Below are 26571 nucleotides of genomic sequence, written 5' to 3'. Positions count from 1 at the left end.
CTTAAAACAGATATTTAATTGTTAAATCTAATGGACTGGTTTTATAAAATTCCTATTGAATACATGGTTGAAAATATATCAACTTCATACACAGAAATTTTACATCCTAAGTGCAAACCCTGGGATTATTTGCATTTTTTTTGTGATTTTTCATGCTGTTAGAAAATATTAAAATGAGCACATAATATTTTTGTGTCCACAGAAGATGTTGTTTTAAAAATTGTGCTTTCCTTATCCGCTACAATGAAGTTGGCTTCATCCCTGGTGTGCAAGGTTGGTTCAACACACGCAAATCAACAAATGTGATTCATCACATAAACAGAACTTGAGATAAAAACTACAAGATTATCTCAATAGATGCAGAAAAGACTTCTGATAAAATTCAACATCCCCTCATACTAAAAATTCTCCATAAATTAGGTATTGAAGGCACATACCTCAAAATAAGAGCCATATATGACAAACCCACAACCAATATTATACTAAATGGGAAAAAACTGGAGGCATTCCCCTTGAAAACAAGCACAAAACAAGGATGCCCTCTCTCACCACTCCTCCTCAACATGGTATTGGAAATTCTGGCCAGGGAAATCAGGAAGGAGAAAGAAATACAGCGTATTTGAATAGGAAGAGAGGAATTCAAATTATCTTTGTTTGCAGATGATATGATCCTATATCTAACAAACTTCATCATCTCAGCCCCAAAGCTTCATAAGCTGATAAGCAACTTAAATAAAGTCTCAGGATACAAAATCAATGTGCAAAAATCAGTAGCCTTCCTATACACCAACAACACGCAGGCAGAGACCCAAATCATGAGTTAACTTCCATTCATAATTGCTACAAAAAGAATAAAATACCTAGGAATACAGCTATCAAGGGAAGTGAAGGACCTCTTCAAGGAGAACTACAAAGCACTGCTCAAAGAAATCAGAGATGACACAAACAAATGGAGAAACATTCCATGTTCATGGATAGGAAGAATCAATATTGTGAAAAAGGCCATACTGCCCAAGGTAATTTACAGATTCAATGCTTTTCCCATAAAACTCGCATTGGCATTCTTCACAGAGTTAGAAAAAACTGTTTTAAATGCATATAGAACAAAAAAGAGCCCGGATAGCCAAGATAATCCTAAGCAAGAAGAACAAAGTGAAGGCATCACACTACCTGATTTCAAATTATACGATAAGGTTACAGTAACCAAAACAGCATGGCACCGGTACAAGAACAGACACACAGACCAATAAAACCACACACCTATAACCATCTGATCTTTGAAAAACTTGACAAAACAAGCAATGGGGAAAGGATTCCCTATTTAATAAATAGTGCTCGGAAAACTGGCTAGCCATATGCACAAAATTGAAACTGCACCCCTTCCTTACACCATATACAAAAATCAACTCAAGATGGATTAAAGACTTAAATGTAAAACCTGAAACTATAAAAACTCTAGAAGAAAATCTAAGCAATACCATTCAGGACATAGGCACAGGCAAAGATTTCGAGATGAAAATGGCAAAAACAATTGCAGCGAAAGAAAAATTTACAAATGGGATCTAATTAAACCAAAGAGCTTCTGCACAGCAAAAGAAACTATCATCAGAGTGAACAGACAATCTATGCAATGGAAGACATATTTTGCAATCCATCGATCTGACAAAAGTCTAGTGCCTAGAATCCATAAGGAACTTGAATAAATTTACAAGAAACAAACAAACAAAAAAACATTAAAAAGTGGGCAAAGGGCATTAACAGGTACTTCTCAAAAGAAGACATACATGCAGTCAACAAGATATGAAAAAAAGCTCAACATCATTAATCATTAGAGAAATGCAAATAAAAACCACAATAAGATACCATCTCATGGAAGTCAGAATGGCTGTTATTAAAAAGTGTAAAAACCAAAGATGCTGGTGAGGTTGTGGAGGAAATGGACCACTTTTATACTGTTGGTGGGAGTGTAAATTAGTTCAACCATTGTGGAAGACAGTGTGGCAATTTTTCAAAAACCCAGAGGCAGAAATATCGTTTGATCCAGCAATTCCGTTACTGGGTGTATACAAAGGAATATAAATCATTGTATTATAAATATACATGCACCTGTGTGTTCATTACAGTGCTATTCACAATAGCAAAGACATGGAATCAACCTAAATGCCCATCAGTGATAGACTGGTTAAAGAAAATGTGGAATACTATACAGCCATAAAAAGGAATGAAATCATGTGCTTTGCAGGGACTTGGATGGAGTTGAAAGCCATTATTCTCAGGAACAGAAAACCAAACACAGCATGTTCTCACCTGTAAGTAGGAGCCAAATGATAAGAACATATGGCTGGAGAACAACACACACTGGGGGTTGTGTGGGGGGTGGGGATAGGGAGACCATCAGGGAGAATAGGTAAGAGATGCTGGGCTTAATCGCTAGGTGATGAGATGATCTTTGCAGCACACCACTGTGGCACAGATTTACCTATGTAACAAACCTGCACATTCTGTACATGTACCCTTGAACTTAAAAGTTGAAGGAAAAAAACCACAACAAATAAACAAATGAAAATGTTACCAAGTAATGATACAGAAGCAGTCAACTGTAGAAGATAAGTAAATGTACCTTATTTTCACCTTTTAATCTCTCAAACTAGAGGAGTTATATGGCTGTTATGTTGTGACATAGTTATGTGAAAGCTTTCATTGACGTCTTCTGGTTAGATTTTTAAAAAGTAATGACATCAAAACACTTTAGATACATAGATAATACAGAGATACACTCAGATATACTCTAAGAACTCCGAAAAACGTGGTTCTTTTACTGTGCTTTGTGGTGCTTTTGGTGGGGCCCTGTGTTTGCTTCATGAAAGGATCTTAAAGGCTAGGCCAGCTCCCCACATCTGTAGAGCTCTGAGGACCTAAGCCTTACTTCAGCATTACTATGCTTCTTTAAAAATATGATTTATGCACTAAACTTCTTTGCAACATTTTATTAGAAAAATAGCATTTTATAACCAAAATTGTTTTTTAAAGTTGAAATGCCTGAGCAAACATGTTAGTCTCTAGAGTGACATTCAAAACCTTCTATTAACTTAGCATCTTTTCCTGTCTGGCATTAATTCATCATGCTATCTGAATTACACTTGTATGCACTAAAAAACAACTCGTCGTTTCCTAAATTTGATGGCTTAGAGGCCTAAATTGTCCACCTTTAGGTTAAGGTAATAGTTCATCCCTCTGCCTCTCCCTTGGTCTATTCCCTGTACTCCTTGAAGATACTGTGTGTTAGACATTCATTTTACAAACATAACTCTTGCCTTCTCCCCCACAAATGTTACAAGTTGTTACCCCATAAAACTTAGAACTCATATTCACTTGTTCTGCAAATCTTTGGTGGGCCTAAATATGCTAGGTCCTGGGGTACAAGTGAACATCAATGTGTTCACCATCCAAAGAGGGAAAAGACAGAAAAATATATTAAATTAGAAATCCCGACTAGTGAGGTCCATCAATACAAATTCTAAAAGCTTTCCAGTTAATGATGATATGCCCAAGACTTAAAAATCATGGGTAGACCACATTTACAGTCAATCAAGATCCCCATGTAATTGTATAAAGTGATTCTTAGAGACACATAGAAGAACTCTTGGCATAGTTTACTGCTTTGTTCCTCACCCTATCCCCACCATCATCTTTTTTTAAGCGAAAGAAGTCTTAGGCAGCTTTTATACTCAAAACCCACATTTTCAGATGAGGGAATGATAAATGGAGAGGTATACAGGCATGCCAAGACAGTCACTCTGGTACTACTATGTAGTTCTTTTTCTTCTTTTTCTTTTTCTTTTTTGAGATTGAGTCATGCTTTGTTGTCTAGGCTTGAGTGCAGTGGTGTGATCTTGGTTCACTGCAACCTCCACCTCCTGGGTTCAAGTGATTCTCCTGCCTCAGCCTTTTGAGTAGCTGGGATTATAGGCACATACCACCACACCCAGCTAATTTTTTTGTATTTTTCGTGGAGCTAGGGTTTTGCCATGTTGACCAGGTTGGTCTCAAACTCCTGACCTCAGGTGATCCACCTGCCTCAGCCTCCCAAAGTGCTAGGATTACAGGCGTGAGCCACCACGCCAGGCCTACTATGTAGTTCTTCTAAGTCCTAGTTCAATGCTCTTGTCTTTCCATGCTGGACAGACTCAGTGCTATTATTATTATTAATACATTGTAGGTAGGAAAAATAACTCCCTTTTATAAAAGTCTTCTATCACACATATATACCCTCATGAAAAACATAAATGCTTTAAATCCTATTTCTTCAGGAACTCTACATGCTTTGCCCTTAGACTTTTATTTTTCACTTACTTTCATGGGCAATGTCTGAATATGCACAATTATCACCCTATCATTGTATTTTTTATCAAATCACTTTCAGCATCATAAGTTTCCCTACAGCACCAGCTACTAAAATATATTTTTAGCTATGCAATCATAGTTTGAATTCAAAATATGTTTGTCAGGTTGAACTGTTCTTTGAGATTGCTGTTAGAATCCTTTTCTGGGTTATAGGTCAAGAGCAAATCACAAGCTGCCATTAGGAATATTTCTATATATCTTCTTATTGTGCCCAGTGATTGCAACACCAACAACCAAAATCTGTGCTGTGTTTTCTGATTTACATGGTACATTTTTATACAGTTTCTCACTCAAAAGTCTCAACTACTTTTATAAAGGGCAAATATAATCAGAGAAAAATTTTAGTGACTTCCCTCAAGGAACCGTGGTTGTCAGTTCTCAAGCAGGGGATTCGATTCCAGGTTTTCTTTTGGCAAATTTAAAAACGACACTTTCTATTACAGGACTGTTGAGGAAATCAGAGTATATTTTCCTAGCGAATGTACTATTGATTGGTGTTCTGTAGAGAGACCTGCTGCTTTTTTTCTCAAATGAAAATGCAAGTGGGTGGTAAAACTTTGTTTTGTAAAATTTGGAGTTCTTCTTAAATTACCAGGGTTACAGGAAAAGTACTCAATGAGTAGACAAACTAATCATGATCACATGATGGATTTGTTATTATTATCTCAGGATTAGAGCTGGCATCATATTTATAAGAATTTCAAATATAGGGCCGGGCGCGGTGGCTCAAGCCTGTAATCCCAGCACTTTGGGAGGCCGAGACGGGCGGATCACAAGGTCAGGAGATCGAGACCATCCTGGCTAACACAGTGAAACCCCCTCTCTACTAAAAATACAAAAACTAGCCGGGCGAGGTGGCGGGCGCCTGTAGTCCCAGCTACTCGGGAGGCTGAGGCAGGAGAATGGCGTAAACCCGGGAGGCGGAGCTTGCAGTGAGCTGAGATCCGGCCACTGCACTCCAGTCCGGGCGACAGAGCGAGACTCCGCCTCAAAAAAAAAAAAAAAAAAAAAAAAAAAAAAAAAAAAAAAAAAAAGAATTTCAAATATATTAGTTTTGTGGTCATGTCAAATTATTACTGAATATATACAGATACTGAATCATAGTTCATTGGTTTCCACATTTCCATACAGATAAGAGTATAATTGCATTAATCCTGTTTTTGTTTTGTTTTGTTTTTTGTTTTTTTGTGTTTTTTGTTTGTTTGAGATAGAGTCTTATTCTGTTGCCCAAGCTGGAGTGCAGTGGTGCTCACTATAACCTTGGCCTCCTGGGTTCAAACAATTCTCATGCCTCAGCCACCCAAGTAGCTGGGATTACAGGCGTGTGTCACCATGCCCGGTCACTTTTTTGTATTTTTAGTAGAGACGGGATCTCCCCATGTTGCCCAGGCTGGTGTTGAACTCCTGAGCTCAAGCAATCTGCCTGGCTTGCCCTCCGAAAGTTCTGGGGTTACAGGTGAGAGCCACCACATCTGGCTAACTGCATTAATTCTCTATGGTTTTGTTTTGCAGATGATATACCAATTCACTTAGAAACATTCATGAATTTCTAATATCTAGTTATACTATAAAAAAATATTTTATTGCAGCTGAAGATTCATTTGAATCCAAGCTAAAATAATACAGAAAGGAGTATAAAGTGATAGGCCTGGCATGGAGGAAATTATTGTCTTGTTATGGTATATTTATTTGTTTATATAACTATATGCACACTTGTGAGTGTGTGTGTATTGGAGATCAGGTAATTTGGTATTTAGACCGGCACACCGATGTATTCCTCCATACAGTAAGCCACATGTAAATATATATGTTGACCAAAAAGAAAAGGGAAGGAAAGCTGAGAAACAGGGTGACTCAAGGCAATCCATGGCCTCTGATCATTTGCCTTAGGAAAAGAAGTTATATGTTCAAATTCAGATGCTGCTGATTTCTGGCTGAATGTCTATAAGAAAAGAATTTAAGCCTTTGGATCTCTGTTTCTGCAAACAGAAAAATCAGAATGGCATATGAGATCAGAAATGTTATTCTATCTATCTATCTATCTATCTATCTATCTATCTATCTATCTATCTATCATCTATCTGATTATCTAACTAATCTATTAACTGCATACTGTATACTGGCCTGTCAGTATGGAACCTTTTTCATAATGAAAGCTGACATGCAATCACCAATTGTAAAACAACTGAGTTTTTCTTGTTGCAGCTAGGGGTTCACCTCACAGGCTGTTTCTTTCCTTTATCCTTTCAAAGAGCTATCAGTATCCCTTACCTTCCTTTAGGCTCTTTTTTTCTTCCTAAGTCATATTTTTACAGTATTATTGTATTAAAAAACAATTTGGAAAAAAAAAAAAAACTGGACCAGATGATTTCTTGGTTTTCCTTATGCTCTTACACTCAGTGATTAAACAAAAGGAATAAACTCTTAAAATAAATATAAATTTAAGATTAGTATCTCTCTCCTTCTCCTCTCTCTCTGAACTATGTGCATTATAGTGACTGGTTTGAATTAAATTCTAACTTTATTTGCTTATAAGTGGGTAATCAATGCAATTCTTTAAATAAATGTATTATTCTCATATATATGTGAATTATTTCATGAATACCATCCCATTACATGCCTTCATACAAATATCCTTATTGAATTAATTAATTTTATATTTTTTGTACTTTTCTTTCTGAAATAGTTTATTCTTTGTATGTATATATAATGAATATAATTCAAACTAATTTGTAATTTTTCATATACGTTCTAATATGTTTATAATTTTCTATTATGTATCCATTACACTTTGATTGCAGTTTTACTGAATTCATAGATTTAATTGAGGAGAGCTTACATTTTCACTAACTAGAAATATATAGCACATTTTACCACAAATTATATCTTTTTATGTTCTTCACTAAAGTTTCATGATTTCACTCATACGATATTTACATATTTCTTGTTGAATGCTTTTCTTATTATAATTTACAATATGTGGTTTTATTATTTTTGTAATGGAATGCTTTCATTATATTTTTATGATTCATAGATCCTGGTATATAAAAACGCGACATTTTAAGATGTTGAACTTAAAACTGTAAACTTTTACTGGTTTTAAATAATTTTCTGATTATTTTATTGGCATGGAATCATATCCCTCACCAAAAAGTGTTGATGTTGTTTCTCCTTTTAAATACTTGAAGCTGCTTGGAATATAAATGGTACTTTTGGCAAAAGGGTTGACAATTTCTTATAAAGTTAAAACTCATCTATCATTTGACCCAGTAATACAATTTTTATAAATACTAGAGGAAAAAAAAAACATGTTCACAAAAATAATTGTGTCTGGATTTTCATAGCAGCTGTATATATAACAACTAAAAATTCAAAGCAGCTCATGATCCCATCCATAGGAGAACTGGTAAACTAATTGTGGTTTATTCTTCAATGGAATTCAGCACAGAAATATAAAAGAAGGAACTACAACCTGAATTGATCTCACAGGCAAGCGGAGTAAAACAAGCCTTTTGTTCTAAGGATAGTGTTGTAGGCTGATTGCTAAAATCATTTATTTTTCATCTTACTTGTTTTATTGAATATATTTAAGAGTGTAATTTCAGTTCTCACTTCTGTGGCTGTATCTGCATTCTAGAAATTTTGACATGTAGTACTTATGTTTATATTCAAGTCTACATGTTTTGTTAATTCCAGTTATCCTTTTTTAATGCTTAATTTAAAAGATGATGAAAAATGGAACACACATAGGAGTCAGATGACCATATGAATTCTGAAATTCAGCTGTGAAGATGCTGCCAGGTCCTTCTACCCTAGAGATAAGCCTTAACTAGCTCTTGTTTTGCTACCTGAGGATGGTACCCAAGTCCATTGCTTTCTCCAACTCTTGACCCCACTTTTGGGATGTACTTCATTTCCATTATCCTCCTTGGCCACATCTGCAGAGTTAAAACGGAAAAGTATGACCTTTTGGCAGCCAAAGAAACTTTCCAATCTGTTCCCTTCCCTTATAACATTGAGAACCAGATATATTTTTGAATCTCAAATATTTTAGTTTTTTAGACCTGGTTGGCAGTGCTTTTGCTTATACATCTCTTTTTTCAAATATTGATCAATTTCTTTTGCAAAAGCCACCTCCATCAATCTTTTTTTAGATAAAACTCTCTATATATTTAATTTCAGGTGATTTGAATGCAAGTTTCTGAGTAACAGGCATGCAATCTTTCTGAGTGCATTTACATCTAGAAGAAAGGTCTACTAGACACTAACTAAATATTTCCAAGAGTGTTAGCAGATGGAGTTGCAGCCACGCTCTTCATTTGGTATTTACCTTGAGCCCATTTCTTACTGTTTGTATCCTGGGTTTGGTCTTTTCCCTGTAGCTATGTTTAAATGACATGCCTTTGATTTTGTGAAAAACACTTTCATATTCTGACAATACAATTTATAAGCTCTTTATTTTCCTTCTAAATTATCTTGTCAGTCAGTGTTATTCTCAGCTTCATCACTTTTTTGGATCACTTTAACAAATGCAACAAGCTGTAGCCTCTCACACCTCTCACTTTCAACATACTTTCAAACCCTCATCATCCGATTTTACAGAAGTATTGGGTACTTTTCCTGTTTTCAGATTATTTTAGGCTGCACTTTTACCAAATATTTCACCACCATGTAACATGAATTACTATTTTTTAGCCTTCTATGTTTCTTCACCTCTCTATGGCCTCAAGTCAATACCATATGTTTTAGATTTTTGTTATAGCAGCACTATACTTCTTAGTAGCAATTTTTATGCAGTTAGCTATTGATATAATAATGTTTCATAATATATAAAAACAAAAGATTGGTGACATTCAGCCATAAACGTCTGTTTACTATCCAACCATTGGTGGGTTAGCTTTGATTCAGGTGATCTAGGCTGTGCTCTGTTAGGTTTAGATCCAGTTCTGTCTATTAGTCTCAGATTTCTTACCCAGTGACTGCCCAAGGCATGTTCCTTTCATGGTGAAAGGCAGGAGTCAAAAGGCCTGGCTAAATTGTGCAAGCATGTTTCAAGCCTCTGTTCATGTTACCTGTACTAACATTCCATTGACTAAAGCAAGCCACATGACTAAGCAAAAAGTAAATGTGATAGGAGGTGTAGTTATCCCATGTAATGATGGTCATGAAGAGTGAAAATTTTCTGAATGCTAATCCTAATATACTCAACTAGTATTTATTTTTAGTTTATGGTAAAATATAGAAATAATCTCCCTTAGTTAAGAAAAAGTCTACTGGGAAAATTTTTTTTTTAAATCTAAAGATAATTTAAATGTTTTTGTTTTCTTGTTTTGTTTGTTTTTTATGAATCAAGATTATAGGGGTTTGATGGACTTGGGGGCTAGCCAAGGTGAAAATATGGCGATAACAAGCTGTAGCACACCAAGCTGTATTGGGCAATGCCTTGGCAGGTTGACAAGTAGGGGAAGTTGCTTTCAGAAGGAATTTCTCCAGAAGCTGAGGTGTAGGGGTCTGCTACTCAGAGTGGAGATGGCTCAGAGAGGTAAGATAAGTCCTATAGGAGAGAGGAATCAGAGTATGGGCTTATATGTCCTGGTGATATTTAAGGAAGCAGGAAGTCTATGGGTCAGAGGACTCTGAAAGGTAGCAGTGATCCGGGGCCTTTCCACTGAAAAGACCTATTTTATCAATAGGTAACAATTGTTGGATAAGGTTCCTGGGGTATACAAAACAGTCTCTGTAAGGCAAAACATTTGCTTATTTAGGCTATTTTTAAAATGTTAAATGTGCACATATTTGAATCTCATGCCAGTAGGCTTTTGAGCTAACAGCTCTCAGCCTGCAATGAAGGAATAAACGACATAGGGGGCCAATACACAAAGGCAATTTTTGGCTCTTTTATGTAATAATGATGTAAGAGAAAAAAATAGGTGATTATACATGGAAGGTTGGCTGCAACTTGAGTTCTGATACTGTTTTTAGGGATTTTGGTTAAATAGGTCACTTAATTCCTCTGAACCTGATTTTCTTCTTCTAAAATAGAGTAGATTAGACCAAGAGTCCACAAACTGTAGCTCACAGGCCAAATCTGGTCTACCACTTGTTTTGTAAATACACTTTTATTAGAACACAGCCACATTCATTCATTGATATATTGTTTATGGCTGTTTTTCCTCTACAATGGCCGAATTGTGACAGAGACCATATGGCCTATAAGACCAACATTTTTATTATCTAGCCCTTAACAAAAAAGGTTAGCTGACTGCTGGATTAGATGTAACACAGATTTTCTTCAGATTCAAACTTTTTTGATTAAAATATTTTTTAAAACCCAGCTCTTATCATCTTGCTCAGAGTTCCTGATTCCATTTTTTATTTATGTTTTGAACAATCAATTAATATTTCAGCTTCCCCGTCTATTTGTAAGTTTCATACCAAATATCATAGACATTGTTTCTCCTACTGCTAAAATGATGCCACTCTTACTGCATAAATCAGTAGCTATTTAATTTTCATGTCAAACCTAAAATGGAAATGGAAACAGAAGGTAAAAATAGTGCAGGAAAATGAAAATGACAAATACAATGTTTAATTGAAGTAACATGAATATTTTATGTTAAAATGTAATTACATAATAGATTTCAGCCTGTGTAATGCAGCTTATCTCTGTCTTGGTGTGAGTGCTGATGATGATTTTTTCTCAACAGGCATTCGGGTCTGCAAATTCACATCTTAACTGACAATGGACAAAAATTGGTCAGAAGAAACTAAATTCATTTCAGTCACTTAAGTTTTCATTTGGCAAACATTATCCTTAAGCATTAATTCAATATTTCAACTAGTAATCGTTCATTATTACAGGGAGCTTTAGAACTGTCAGAAGTCAAACTAAAACCTCTCAGGAATTATTATTCCTTCCTTCTCCAATGAAATTGTTTTGCCATATGATGTATAAAATTTTATACAGATCTTCATTATATTACCAGCTCAAGAACAGCAAAACACATTATATAACTGTGTATCATATATATTTTAAAAATAATTTAAAGCATAATGAGAATTCTCACCTAAAAAGAGATATGTGTTCTTCTTAGAATGTTTTTGTCATACATATTCAAAATGATTCCTTCGTGAAAGTCCTTTTGAATGTGATTGAAATCAGAATTCATTTAAATTCAACTCTACTATGTACATTATGGTGAAGGCCCAGAGAATATAGTAAAAAGATAATGGCCACTCAGTTTCAAATAGAAAATTGATTTTCAAACAAAATGCAAGATGGGAATTAAAAAATTTACAATATACTTTTGGCTTACATGAGAAGTGCAGTTTGATGGAGTTTTCTAATTTCAATACATATTATGTTTGCTATTTTTGCAGATTCCATAATGAACTGCACCTAGATCTAGCTGATGTATGCTGACTCATTACACTGTTTCAAACATTACCATTGGTGCCTTCAGAAGTATTTCCTTCTTTAGTACTGACAGCAGCCTTGTACACTAACTTCTTATTTTATTTTGTTTGTTTCCATTAAGTAGTTGAGGAAACTGAAACTCAGAAAGACAAAGCATACACTAAAAATAAAATTAAAAGGCAGCAGAGCCAGGTTTCAAACCCTTCTCCTGGCTTTAGATATCTAAATAGAATAAGGACAAAAATCTTACCAAGCTAAGTCCATGCTGATTCTGACCTGGTTTGCTGACATCTATATTGATAATAAGACTGGTGAAATCCTGGTTTAAAAAAAAAATAACGATTAGTTCAAAATCCTTTATATTGCTTTCTGAGAACTCTTCATGACAAGTATCAACCATCAAAAAGAGAATAGTAGAATATCGGCAGTAGAAGAAAAGATAAAAGCTTACAAGCAAACATTAATTAATAGCAAAGTCAAACTGTAGTTGTAATGGTGGTGGTTTAGATCACACATTTCTCAAATGTGCTTTTTCCTTTGTTTTATTGCGTCTGTCCATGCCATAGCACTGTTTTTTGTTGGTTTTGGTTGTTTTTTATTTTGTACTCTGCTTCCTGCAGTATTTAGAAACTACCCCAGCAGAGTGCCTACTTGGACCTCCTTTGATAGGTGATATGGAGGGGATCAGCATGCTGTGCCAGTATATCCAGTGATTAGCAGGGGATGAAGGGTCTTTATGGCATCTCACAGGTCAGATGGATTGGGCTTTCTTAAGCACAATAGATCAGCTGCCCTCATGCTGTGGCTTTTGTTGATACTGTGGAAGTCATTCAGCCTGTCTCCAAAACAGCATGATTTTGACAAGGTTTTAATTCCCGCTGCTGAATAGAGTATATTCAATGCCTAGTCAATTTGCAGCAGCAATTAAAAGAACCCTTAGCCTGCTTCCTTTATGTAAAACTGTTGACAGGTAGTAAAGAGCTGTGTGGCACACTTGGATGCGTGTTGAAAATGACTTGTGTTTTCAGACACACCTCAAATTCCCAAATACATGAACTATAAAGCAAATGCCAATCAGTTTAATCATTTCTTCCCTCAGAATTCCATTACAGAAGTGAAATCAAGTTTTCTGATATATAGCCTAAAGTTTCAGTTGAATGCATTTCACTAAGAAGAAGTTGAGGCATTATGACCAAACAATATGCTTGATATTTCTGTGGCAGGGAAAAAAGATAGTTTTGACAAAGTATTCTGTACTGGTCCTACTTTCTCTTGGCTCCTACTTCCTTTCCTGAAGAATTATTTTTTTCTTAGACGGTATTATTTTCTTCCTTGATTAAAAATTCTCTCTCATCATTAATTTTTTTTATGTGTTTGCTAGGTGACAGGTTTGTGATATTATTTAGTAACAATATTGATATTAAATTAGTTTTTATTTTATTTTTATTTTTTATTTTAGTGGAAGTGAGATCTCACTGTGTTGCCCAGGCTGGTCTTGAACTCCTAGCCTCAAGTGATCCTCCCATCTCAGTGTCCCAAAGCGTTGGGATTACAGGTACGAACCACTGTGCCTGGCCAATAAGTTCTTTAAGCATGCTCTTGAAAGTCTGTTTTGGGACCTTCAGTGGCTATTTAAATATCTGTGCTTGGCTTGACATCTTTTGAACACTCATCCTGCATTAGAGGAATTTAGTACATTAGACGTCCTGCCTACACAAGCTAGAAGCCCTTCTTTTCATAATGTCCTTCAAAACAGATTTTAGAAAAAGGTCCAAAGCTCTTTCAATTAGACAAATGCACATAAGAGTCTGATTCAGGAGACAGTGATGTGAGAAAAAGGATGCTGGGTAGAATTTATTTGGGAAGATACAAGTTATGATGAAGAGATGTCTGGCTGTCAGAGCATCCTATGGCTGGAGCTGACTTTGGGAGTCCCAGGGTTTGAACTTGGAGGTGGCTGCTGGAAGGTCTCCACTGGAGTAGCCTGCAGTCTAATCTAGGAACTGGTATCTCTAGTCTTAAAAAGTCTTGAGTCCTTGCAGAGGCTCAGTGAGCTGCCTCTATCCATATATATATGACATTATATATAGCTAAAGTGGATATTCTTGTAAAACCAGCACTAAGAGATAACCAAACTTTCAAACAATGACTTTCAATTCTTATTTTGATATCTTATGTAGCTCTTAATAGAAAGAAGAATAGCAGATGTTTTCCCTTACATGCCAACCATTCCTTTAACCTACTTTCTATTCTCCTTGTTTAATCACCCACCATTACCTTTCATATGGTGAATACTCAATAAATACTGAATATGTAAACTGTCTTATTCAAACCTTATGATATAAAATTCAAATTCTCTGTATCAAGTGCTTGAGGGCAAAGCAGCATTAAATTGATCATAAGTAGAAAATATTGTCCTAGAACTTAGTGGATTGAAAGTGCCTTGAGGGAGGAAGGAGAATAATCAGATGAAAAGAGAGAAGGTGGGTAATAGGAAAAACAAAAAATAAGAAAAACTTGTTTATGAGCCACAAATTCTCCTTTAGTTATGAGCAAAAGGAAAAAATACTTTTTTCATAAGCAATCACAAAAAAATGTTGCCATTTAAATCATTTCTGTGAAAACAAAGATGTCATTTAAAATTTAATAACACTTGTCTAGAATGTTGTTTTATTATTTTTATAATAAAGTATGGAAAATGCAATAACAAAGGATAAAGTAATAAATCAAGTTGCCAGCGTGATAAAAAAATATTAGAGCAATATCAAATTTAACTGGACTCTCATTTAATGGGGTGTTAGAAAGCTAATAAAAATAGTTTTGAGGCAACAGGCAATAAGTGACTCCAACTCACACAACTTTATAGTGAGGAAGAAGGGGTCTGGTTACACAAAATAATAATACGTGTCATTTTCTTTCTTTTTTTTTTCACCTGTTTTGAAATAAACCTTTTATTTTAGAATAGTTTTACATTTACGGAAAAGTTGCAAAGATGGTATGTAAAGTTCCCCAGTTACTAGTTTTTCCCACTGTTACCCAGTTTTCCCCACGGTTAACATCTTGTTACCCAGTTTTCCCTACTGTTAATATCTTACATTACTATGTTACATTAAGCACAATTAATGAACTGATATCAATATTATTATTATTAAAGGCTTTAAGAGTTATTGTTGAAGATTTATAAGTTTATAGATGAAATAATATTTAGAACACACCAAGCTTTGAATTAGAAATATTTTAAAGTTTGAATTCTTTGATTTTAAGAATTAAAACTTTTGAATTCTCACATGTAGTCATAGTTGGGAATATATCCACAAAGCAAATAGACCAATTCTTGTAAGAACGATTCTAAAACAGGTTTTTCAGGTGTCATTCACCTTCTGGAGCCTTGAAAGGGGGAAGGTTACTTTCAAAGCCTAACATTCATTTAATCTATCTGTAGTACTCCATATGAATGGCAGTCACTACTTATCGACGTCTCAGGTTTTGTTAGAAATATTTGTTTTAATTAATTAATTATTTATTTATTTTTATTATACTTTAAGTTCTAGGGTACATGTGTACAATGTGCAGGTTTGTTACATATGTATATATGTACCATGTTGGTGTTCTGCACCCATTAACTCATCATTTACATTAAGTATATCTCTTAATGCTATCCCTCCCTCTTCCGCCTTCCCCACAATAGGCCCCAATGTGCGATGATCCCCTTCCTGTGTCCAAGTGATCTCATTGTTCAGTTCCCACCTGTGAGTGAGAACATGCGGTGTTTGGTTTTCTGTTCTTGCCATAGTTTGCTGAGAATGATGGTTGCCAGCTGCATCCATGTCCCTACAAAGGACACGAACTCATCCTTTTTTATGGCTGCATAGTATACGTGTCATTTTCAGCAACTAAAATTTCATTGTCTGAAACTTGTTTGGGATAGTGCTCTAATTTAGTAACCCCTATTTTAATTGTATTTTTACAATGCAGTAGACTTCACTTTCTGTAAAGTGTCATCAATTCAGTTTTCAAAGCCTGTATGTCTCCACACACATCTACCTATACTACTACTACTACTAATAAAATACGAGAATAATTAGGTCAGAAAGCTATTCTGTTAAAACTGCATCATTTTCCTACACAAGTGAAAATCAGCAAGGTATTGTGACATACAAGTGCCAATATATTGAAGGTATAGATTCAAATACTTTTAGAGGTTAAATGGACTTTAAAGGTCATCCCCAATTTTCTACTCCTTTAGGAATCTTTTCAATAACATCTCTGGCAGATGACCATATAACTGTAGTGGTAGGGACTCTGTTTCACTTTAAGTATCCATTTGTTTACTGAACAAAATAATTATTGGTCTTTTTGCATGCTACAGGCATCATGCTAGGAGGGTGTTTGCTAGATATCATGTACCACATGTTGTGGAGGCCTACCTTTAGAATGTTCTTCCCTCTCTACAGTGGGCTCAAATTCAAACTTTATGACCCATCAACAGCCATGCATTTATTTAAAATTAACCAATAGTTAAAATTTCTAGGTATCTTGAGCTTCATGATCCAAATAACTAAATTTAATTGTTAGGTAGATAAATTGGTATAGTTCCATTTAATTATACTTTTTCTTATCAGAATAGTAATCTTTATTAAAATATCAAGGCTTATCAACTTAAAGAACACAAGGTCAGGCATGGTGGCTCACACCTGTAATCCCAGTACTTTGGGAAGCCAAGGCAGGAGGATCAGTTGAGCCAAGGGGCACTCAAGGTTGCAGTGAGCTATGATCTTGACACTGCACTCCAGACTGGGCAAAATAAAGAAATAAGTAAATAATTTAAAAAAAAATTTAAAAACCCATTTAAGAGAGGATATATATTGAGTGAAATAAGTATCTAGGTACACTTTATCTTCTTATTCATAACTGTTTTTTTAACAAAGTACTGTAATTCCCAATCATGTTTCATGAAAATATTTCTCCCTTTTATAGGTAAATCAAAATATAACGTATCGTCTTAACTTTGAATTACAAGTCTTTCTTGAATTTAAAACTGATGCAGGGCTGATGCGTCTCCTTTGCCTTCTGCCATGATTATGATGCCTACCCAGCCATGCTGAATTGTTAGTCCATTAAACCTCTTTCCTATATAAATTACCCAGTCTTGAGTATGTCTTTATTTGCAGTGTGACTACAGGCTAGTACAATATATGCAAAGTTTCTGACACATAAAATTAAAAGTATCAACTCAGAGAACACTGTGGATAGTATACAAACGTGGTTTTAAAAGCCCTTATTTTTAAATGTACCTAAATTTTCTTAAAGAATACTAGGCCAAAGGGAAGATTACATACATATACATACACATACTATGAAATTTTTAAAAAATATATTTAAATTTATCTTTAAAGCAAAAAAGGAACAATATTGTACTGTATCATGAAAAACATATTTAGAAGATATATAAGAAGAGCACAAAGGACAGGAAAAGGTTAAAAGGGATTACACTGTTGCAAATTTTATACGTTGTTTGACTGTACATAAGCAAAATTTGCATATAGTAATCTCTAGGGCAGTCAAAGAGAGAAATATTATAAAGAGGATATCTCAAGAATTTGTAGGGGAAATACAAATCAAACGCTAGAAAAACATATTACTCAACAAAAAGTGCAGATAAAGATCTGTGGAACAAAATGTATATTAGTATTTGGAACAAATATCAATACTTAGAATAAATGGAAAGAAAAGAAACACTCCAATTAAAAGACTTTGATTATAAGACTGAATTAAAAAAACAAGATCTGTCTATATGCTATCTAAAAGGAATATTAAACAAAAAAGACACAGACTGCATTAAAATAAAAGTTTGAGGAAACTTCACTTTGAGAGCCCTAAGCATAAGAAAGCAGAGGTAAGTACATTAACATCAAAGTTTAGTGTACTTCATGACCAAAAATATTACCAAAAATAAATCTGTATGCTCACAATAATAGACTTTCAAAATGCAAAAGCAAAATTAATAAATGTAGAAGAAAAATTAAAATGCACAAACAATTGGAAATATTAACACTACCCTCTCAAAAATGGATAGGACTCATAAAAATCAATGCAGACATGATATGTTTGAACAACTATAAACCTTAATTGACATCGATAGAACACTACATCTAACAGTTGAAGAGTACATATGATTTTCAAGTGAGCATTAAACATTCACCAAGATAGACAAAATGCTTTCTCATAAAACATAAGATCAAAGAATCAAAATAATACAGAGTATATTCTCTGAGCACAACAACATTAATTTAGAAATCAGTAGAAAAGACATATACTCCAAGTATCTGTAATAATCCATGGCTCAATGAAAAAATCTAAAGTAAAATTGGAAGATCTTTTTAGTATTCTGCTAAAATGGTGTTTAGAGTAAAATTTTTAGATTTAAGTGCCTGTAGTAGAAAGAAAAATGCCTGGGTAGAAAATCAATGATTTAAATAACCACCATAAGAAGGTAGAAATGAGTGAATTTTTTTAAGTAGATAGAAAAATAATAATAAACAATAAGATCTCATCATACTGTACCCCATAACATGCCTAATTAGTATATATGTCAATGAAAAATAAACATAAAGAAAGTAAATCAATGCTACAGGTCAGTGATGAAGAAAAATAATGAAAAAAATTAACACTAAAGCCAACAATGAATAAACATTTTTAAATGGAATATTGATTCCTGAAAAAGATTGATAAACCACTAGAGAAACTGATCAAAGTTAAAGAGAAAGAGAAAAAAAAAACTAACAAGAAAATTCAAAATGACAATATCTAGAATTTAAAAAATGGATATCATTAGAAAGCTTTCTTATATTAAAAGAGTTATAAAGAGTATAAACCACTTAGTGCCAAAAATTAGAAAATTTGGATAAAATAGAGTATTTGAAAACAAATCTCAGGACCAAGGCTTTACCTCTATTGCTTCTGAAACATTAATGAGCTCGAAAATCACTCTGAGGTTCTTGTTAAATTGCAGATTTTTATTCAGAGTTCTAGAGTAAGACTCAAGATGGTGCATTTGTAACAAACACCCATTTGATACTGATGCTGATAAAAGAACTCTACTCTATGAGAAGAGATATCCACTATGCTCTTGCAATCCTTTTGTGTACTGAATGGATTTGTAAGCATAAAGGATAGGTTGCTTTCATCTGGAATCCAGGGAAGGAGAGCCAAAGACATGGGATATTGACTTGATAAGAATTTGAATGGTCACCAGGTTGTAACAGGCACCTGGGTACAAGGAGAAGAATCTACATATTACTTGGAGAGAAATGAAAATAAAATTCTAAAAACACAAAAACAAAAAATCCACAAAATGCACTTCACAAGCTTCATGCATCCTTCTTGAATTGGATCCTACTGATTCTGAGCTGGAGGGGTGAAGATACCTAAGCTAGAAGAGGAGCTATAATGTAACTTTGATAATGGACATAATGGAAATCTGTACCTCTTTTTATTCTCCCTTTTAATAATGGAGGTAAATTTTCAAAAAAAATTAAAAATAGCAAAAAAAGTACAATTAAGTAAAGACCACATTTAATAGGGCCCTTGATTTGGAGAAAAAAATCAAGTGTAAACATTTTTGTTGATATTATAATCTTTTAGGCTATGTCGCTTTAGTGAAAAAATGTAATTTAACTACTTTAAGAGTCACTAGTCTTCAAAAATAGTTAACCTTCAAAATTAAAACTAAGATACTTTTCTCATTTAAAAGTTAGCTGCACAGTCAATACAAAGTGTGTTTTGCCTCATATTAACACTGTGTGTCTCTAAAGCTCAGCATAAATAAAACAGGTACAGACCAAATTATTGTCTCTTTGATTTATATTTTTATTTCAGTAATACTTTACTTTCTATTCTGATTAATTCTAAATAAGCACCAACATCTAAGTTAGGATAATGTTGCTTGAAAAACCTTAGAAGTTTTCTAAGATAAAATGCCAGACAAAAAGTAACCAATTATATCATAGAGCATCATGAAATAGCTACTTGGCTTTTGCAGCATGCTAATTTCTTGGAGAGTGGATTTAATTCAGAGTCTGGCCTGAGGACTGAAGTTCCAGAAAATCACCTTTGTTAAGAAGACTCCAAATTAATCAGGCCCTCAATTTTACAGGATATGTGTGCACAAAGCAGAATATTAAAACATAGAGATGGCAGATGTTTTTTCCACCTGATTGTATTTCATCTGATGTGGCACATGCCTTTCCTGGAATCATGATTTCTAATCATCTGAATTCAGAGCATTAAGATGATTTACTATATGAACTCAGAGCACAGGAAACTGGGCTAAAGGGTATGTTAGGCCATGGAAAATCCTGGTGATCTCTGTCATCACAGGATGTGCCTGTGTAGTGATTAGAGGGCTGTACAGTAAAGCTTGCATTACCCTAATCTGGTGTCTCTACCTATAGACTTTGTTAGATAAACACTGATGATTCCTCCACTGCCTTTGCTTCACGTTTCTGGACTCCACTGAAACCTAGCACCTTTCTTCTATTCACTCATTTTTTTCTTCAGGCACTGTGGTAGGCAGAAAAAAAAATGGCCCCTAAAGATGCCCACATCCTCACTCCTGGAACCTGAAAATATGCTATGCTCGGTGGCAAAGGGAAATTAAAGTCACAGATGGAATTTGCTAATTAACCAACTTTAAGATAAGGACTATTCTAGATTATCCAGGTAGGATCAATGTCATCACAAGGGTTCTTAAATGGGGAAAGGGGAGGCAGGAAGAGTTAGTCTCAGAGTGAGGCAGTATGAGGTGACTAGATTGGCCATTGCTGGCTTTGGAGATGGCAGGGGACCAAGAGCCTAGAAATGCTAGCACCTTCAAGAAGCTGAAAAAGGCAAGTAAATGAAAACATCCCTTTTGCATCCAGAAAGAAATCAACCCTGCTAACACCTCAGTTTTAGTCCAGTGAGACCCATTTCAGACTTTTGACACCGAGCACTGTGACATAACAAATTTGTGTTGTTTCAAGCTGCCCAACTTGTTGTCACTTGTTACAGCAGCCAATAGCACAGGCACATTATTCTGTCCTGTTGCTTTACTTTTGTCTTAGGAAATATCTTGTGCTTTAAAGGGATTTTTACCCCTGAGAATTTCATCCAATGTGAGTTGACTATAATGAAGACCAACTTATTGATGACTTACCTTACTGCAGTTTTCTATATATTGACAACAAAAGCATGGGATATGGAGTAAAATAGTCAGAGTTCCAACTCTGGTTTTTCACTTGATGGCTCTGAGTCCTCTAATCAATTTGTTTTAAAGACTATCAATTTCTTAAACTATTATGCTTACTCAGCTATACCTAACTGACCTGACACATAGGATGTTTTGAAGTTCAAATTGGAGAATGATACATAGTTAAGATAATCAACTTGTTTTCTTAATTTACAATGATAGACATTAAGATTGAAAGGGTATGCTATTTAGAAGCTGACTAACTTAGCAGAAGACATTTGCCCTATACCACCGTTTTTAAAACTCTGCCACTGGGCCGGGTGCGGTAGCTCAGGCCTGTAATTCCAGCACTTTGGGAGGCCAAGGAGGTCGCATTAAGAGCTCAGGTGATCAAGACCATCCTGGCTAACACGGTGAAACCCCGTCTCTACTAAAAATACAAAAAATTAGCTGGGCGTGGTGGTGGGCACCTGTAGTCCCAGCTACTCAGGAGGCTGAGTCAGGAGAATCGCTTGAACCCAGGTGGCAGAGCTTGCAGTGAGCCAAGATCTCACCACTGCACTCCAGTCTGGGCAACAGAGCGAGACTCCATCTCAAAATAAATAAATAAACAAACAAATAAACAAACAAACACTCTGCCATTTATTTTGCTGGGAAACTTGGTTGAGAGATGGGGAAAGGTTGAAGGAAGGGAGAGGTTGGGTGGTGAACTAATTTCCTCCTTACCCACACTCGATTTAAACCAAAGCAATACCAATCTGTGAAAATAGAATTTGAAGTAAAGGGAGAGGGTTCAAAGAAATTGAGAACCCTTGCACTGTGGTATGTGCAAATGCAGGTCCGTGTAGCCTTGAATAGTTCCTCTGGCCTATCTATGTCAACATTTGGAGATGCACAGTTCCTATAAACATGTGCATAGAAACAGAAGAATACATATTTGCATACGGGATTAAAAGAAATGTCTGCTGTAAAATATCTAGCACAGAGCTACAGAGTGTATTTTTAATACACTCTGTATTAAAGATGAGTATTTGATAACACTAAGTGATATGAAGCCAAGAAATGTAGTAGTGTTCGAATCCTCTCCACCTTCCTTACTGTTGGGCTCTGACTTTAGACACTAAATAATTCCAGGACGTAAGTGAAAACACATTTCAACTGACCTCTATTCTGCTTACTTCGTAAATTAGCCTGCGCATTATTTTTTAAATGAATTTTGTTCTGTTTCTAAAATGCCTTTTCTAGAAAGTTTCTGTCTGTTGAATTCATTATTTAAAATTGAATCTTACTGCTTTGGGTAAATAATAGTATGACGTTTACTATATATTCGCATTGTGCTGGCATTAGGTAAGGATTTATACAGTGTTCCTGCTTATGAAGAGTGACATATTTTATAAGAGAGAAAAACCATGGAAATGAATTCTCATAGTTTAAAAATAAAATATAACCAATGTCTGTCTTGCAAAATATTATACCACATAGTTAATAATATAACAATTAATATTCTTAAACATTTCCAAAAGACAAAGTATACCATGAAAATATTAAAAAAAAAAAAAAAAACTACATTAAAACCCTTTGTTGGAATGCTTTCCACTTTCCACAGAACAGAACTAAAATAACCTGTTATACAATTAGTCACAAATGCAGTCCTCAAGTTTTTTGCCCATACACACAAGTATTTTTCTAAAACATGTCTTCTTTGTAGTAGCTAGGCCCTGCCACTACTGTGCTTGTCTGAGTTTACAAATCTGTTGTAACCTGTAGCTTCCCTGTGACTTCTCTGGCTCACCTCTCTTGCTAAGCTTTGTTTCCTAATTAAAATCTTCTGCCACTGCCATAGTTACTGCTTCTACTGGAACCGCCATAGCCACTTTTGTTTCATTTTTGGCAAAGTATTGGCCTCCACCACCATAAGGGCCAGAGCTTCTGCCTCCAAAATTTCCTCCTTTTGTGGGTCCAAAATTTGAAGAGTGATTGTTGTAATTGCCAAAATCACTGTAGTTTCCACCACCTCCAAAACTGCTTCCATCATTACCAAATCCATTATAGCCATGCCCACTGCCACCATATCCAACACCACCATGGCTGCCACCAAAGTCACCACAACCACCGAAGTTTTTCCATGATCAAAGTTGTCATTCCCACTGAAACCACCTCCACGACCACCACCAAAGTTTCCAGAACCACTTCGACTTCTTTGGCTGGATGAGCACTAGCCATCTCTTGCTTTGACAGGGCTTTCCTAACTTCACGGTTGTGGCCATTCACAGTATGGTGTTTCTGAATGACAATCTTATCCACGGAGTCATGGTCGTCAAATGTTACAAAGTCAAAGCCCCTTTTCTTGTCACTGCCTTGGTCAGTCATGATTTCAGTTGTTTCAATTTTTCCCAACTGTTCAAAATAATCTCTTAGGTGATGTTCTTCAGTGTCTTCATTAATGCCACCAACAAATATCTTCTTCACAGTTAAGTGGGCACCTGATCTTTCATAATCTTCTCTTGAGACAGGTCTCTTTGATTCCACAACTCTTCTATCCACCTTGTGTGGCCTTGCATTTATGGCTGCATCCACCTCCTCCACCGTGGCATATGTGACAAACTCAAAGCTCCTGGAGCACTTTGTGTTTGGATCTCTCATGACTACACAGTCCATGAGCGTTCCCCGCTGCTCAAAATGGCTCCTTAGGCTCTCATCAGTTGTTTCAAAGCTTAACCCTCCAATGAAGAGCTTCCTCAGCTGTTCTGGCTCTTTAGGAGACTCTGACTTAGACATGATGGTGGGGAGAAGAGAGACTTTAGCCATGCTTCTTCAGCGGCATCCACGGGCAGAAAGGCTATGAAAGTATTTTAAGCAAATAAATGTGTTACAAATATTTACAGAACACAAGAATTCTTAGTATTATCAGCGGATGTGGAAAATAAATAGACATACGATAATTTCATTTGAATAAAGAAAGCACAATAAATTATCCCATGAAAAAGTTGAAGAAACAAAAATATTAACTGTCAAAACTTACTAAGATTGAGTGATAAAACTGATGTTTTTTCTTGGTAACTTTGCGATAGTTTATTTTGGGTAATTTCTATTGAGATACACTATAAAAGTTTGATTTGATTTATAATTTTTATGATACCCTCTTCCCCCACACACTTTCTGGATGAAAACAGCCTGAACTTCTATAATGTTTTCTTTCAAGGAAATATTTAGTACAGACATACACAAAATAAATAAAACTTAAACCTACTTTAATAAGCTTCTGTAATGCACTGATTCCATATACACACATACATGCACATGTGTATAATTCTACATTGCGTATATATATATATATATATTTGTGCTAACTTACATATAAACATATCAACTGTGATTACCAATACTGAGATGATATGAGATCGTGTATGAACATGACCATCTAATGACTGAAGACCTCGGTCTAGGAAAACATCTCTTTACTAAAAATTATTATGTTTAATTCAATAATGAAAAACAATAATAATTATTTTTTACTATTTGTAACAGCTTTTGTCCTTTTTGAAAGTGTAAGATGTTTTCAAGTATTTGAAAAGTTCTCAAAATCTTTCACAAACAGCAGTTTTTTTTACCCATTACAATTCTAAACAAAGAAATATATGCAGATTGTACATTCTAATTACTATTGGTCTCAAATGGATGCCAATCTATACTGTGAAAATATAATAGAAATTTGCCTTAACTTTGCATATTAGGGTGATGATAATAGACAATCACTATATATCAAATGCTCTACTCCTCTAGATTCTGAAATTCTTTTTTCAATCCATTGTACTGTGAAAGTTCCAATACTGATACACTGGGAGGAGAAATTTTCTAGAGTGAGGAACAGTTCTTAGAAGTTTTATTATTATATATGATATGTGCAAAAAGTGTATAATGTACATTAGCTATAATTGGTCTACATACATTTACTGAAAAATTATTGATGCCTAATAGACGTGTCAAACCGAATATATTCTAACTAAATTCCTGGTCTTCCCCTAAAATCTTGCTCTACCACATTGCAAATAGTAGTAATTCTATCCTTTCAGTTAGTCATAAAATCTTGGAGTTACCCTTGATTTCTCTGTTTCTCTCAAAAAATCCTGTTATCTTCAAATATTTCCAGAATCCTACCACTTCCCACCACCTCTGCTGCTTGTCGAAGCCATCATCATCTTTAACTCATATTCTTGTTCCCCTTACAGTCTAATCTCAACCCAGCAGCCAGTGTTATCCCCCTAAGTATAGATCATGCCATCTTTTAGTTCATATGTCCAAGAGCGCCCCATCTTACAAAGAGTCAAGGCCAGCCTCTTCACAATGGCTGTGAGGCCCATCACACTAGCTCCCTGCTATTTCTTTGACCTATTCTTCAGCTCCAGCCATGCTGGCTCCTTCTTGGTTAATGACAACATCAGGAATTGCATTGGCTTTTCCTGATTCCAGGAATATTCTTTCTCCATATGTCTGGTGGCTTCTCCCTCCTGTCTTTCCAATCTTTACTCACGTGTAACCTTCACAGAGAGGCCTGCACTGACCACCATACTGAAGCTTACAAATCAAACCCTGGCATTATTGTTCCATTTCCCTGCTTGATTTTTGTCTGTAACACTAATAAACTTCTAACCTATAATACAGTTTACCTATTTTCCCTCACTAGAAAATCCATGAGGGAAGGAATTTGTTTATTTCTTTAGCCCAAGTCCCTTGAGGTGTGGCTTACATACAATGAAAATTTGTTGAGTGAATGAAAGAATATGTGCTATTCACTATAATAAGTACCCAGGAAGCCAACAGTGAACAGGACACATGCCTCCTGCTTAATGGAGCTTACAGGCTATTGCACTAGTTGTAGCACTTAAAACTTGAAGATATATTTAAATTGCATATATTCCAACTTGAACATTTAATAGATCAAGAAACTGATGCCCAGTTATGTTATGGGACTTTTTAATAACCCTAGAGGTTTGGGAATTCAATTATCTGATTCATAATTCAGCAGTGTTTTTACTACATACTGTGCTTAACAATTAGCTTTTATCATAGTTTGTAATCAAAGTACAACAGGTGTTATAAAAATTAAAAATAAGACATATGGGGAAAAGCCAATGTACATTATTATAAATTATATTATTTATGCTGCTGAATAAGTGGTATAAACAAATAATGCAGCTGGGTGCGGTGATGCATGCCTGTAGTCCCAACTACTCTGGACATGAAATGGGAAGATCTCTTGAGCATGAGTTCAAATTTGATCTGAGTAACATAGCAAGACTTCATCTCTTTAGAGCAAAAACACAATAACAATAAACAACAAATGATGCTGGAGTAGTTCGGAAATCTCTGTGCTCTAGAATTATTATGGCATAATTCAGTGAACTGAAAGATGAGTGAACCAAAAATAATGAAATGAGGTATAATATAACCAAAGGTGTGGAAGTAGAGTAGATATCGTTTGGGAAGAGGACAGAGGAGAGTGAGAAGCTCCCTTGAATTA

At 35.1% G+C, this 26571-nt stretch overlaps 1 pseudogene; it reads right to left on the bottom strand.

The window, feature by feature from the left end:
- Nucleotides 1-22868: 22868 nt before the first annotated feature.
- On the bottom strand, nt 22869-23828 carry LOC104658532 (annotated as a pseudogene).
- Between the last annotated feature and the right edge of the window lie 2743 nt (nt 23829-26571).

The sequence above is a fragment of the Rhinopithecus roxellana genome, chromosome 17 (assembly GCF_007565055.1).
Source record: "Rhinopithecus roxellana isolate Shanxi Qingling chromosome 17, ASM756505v1, whole genome shotgun sequence".
Classification (NCBI taxonomy): Eukaryota; Metazoa; Chordata; class Mammalia; order Primates; family Cercopithecidae; genus Rhinopithecus; species Rhinopithecus roxellana.
Note: the sequence above shows the minus strand (reverse complement) of the source record. Positions and strands in the feature narration are given on the sequence as shown.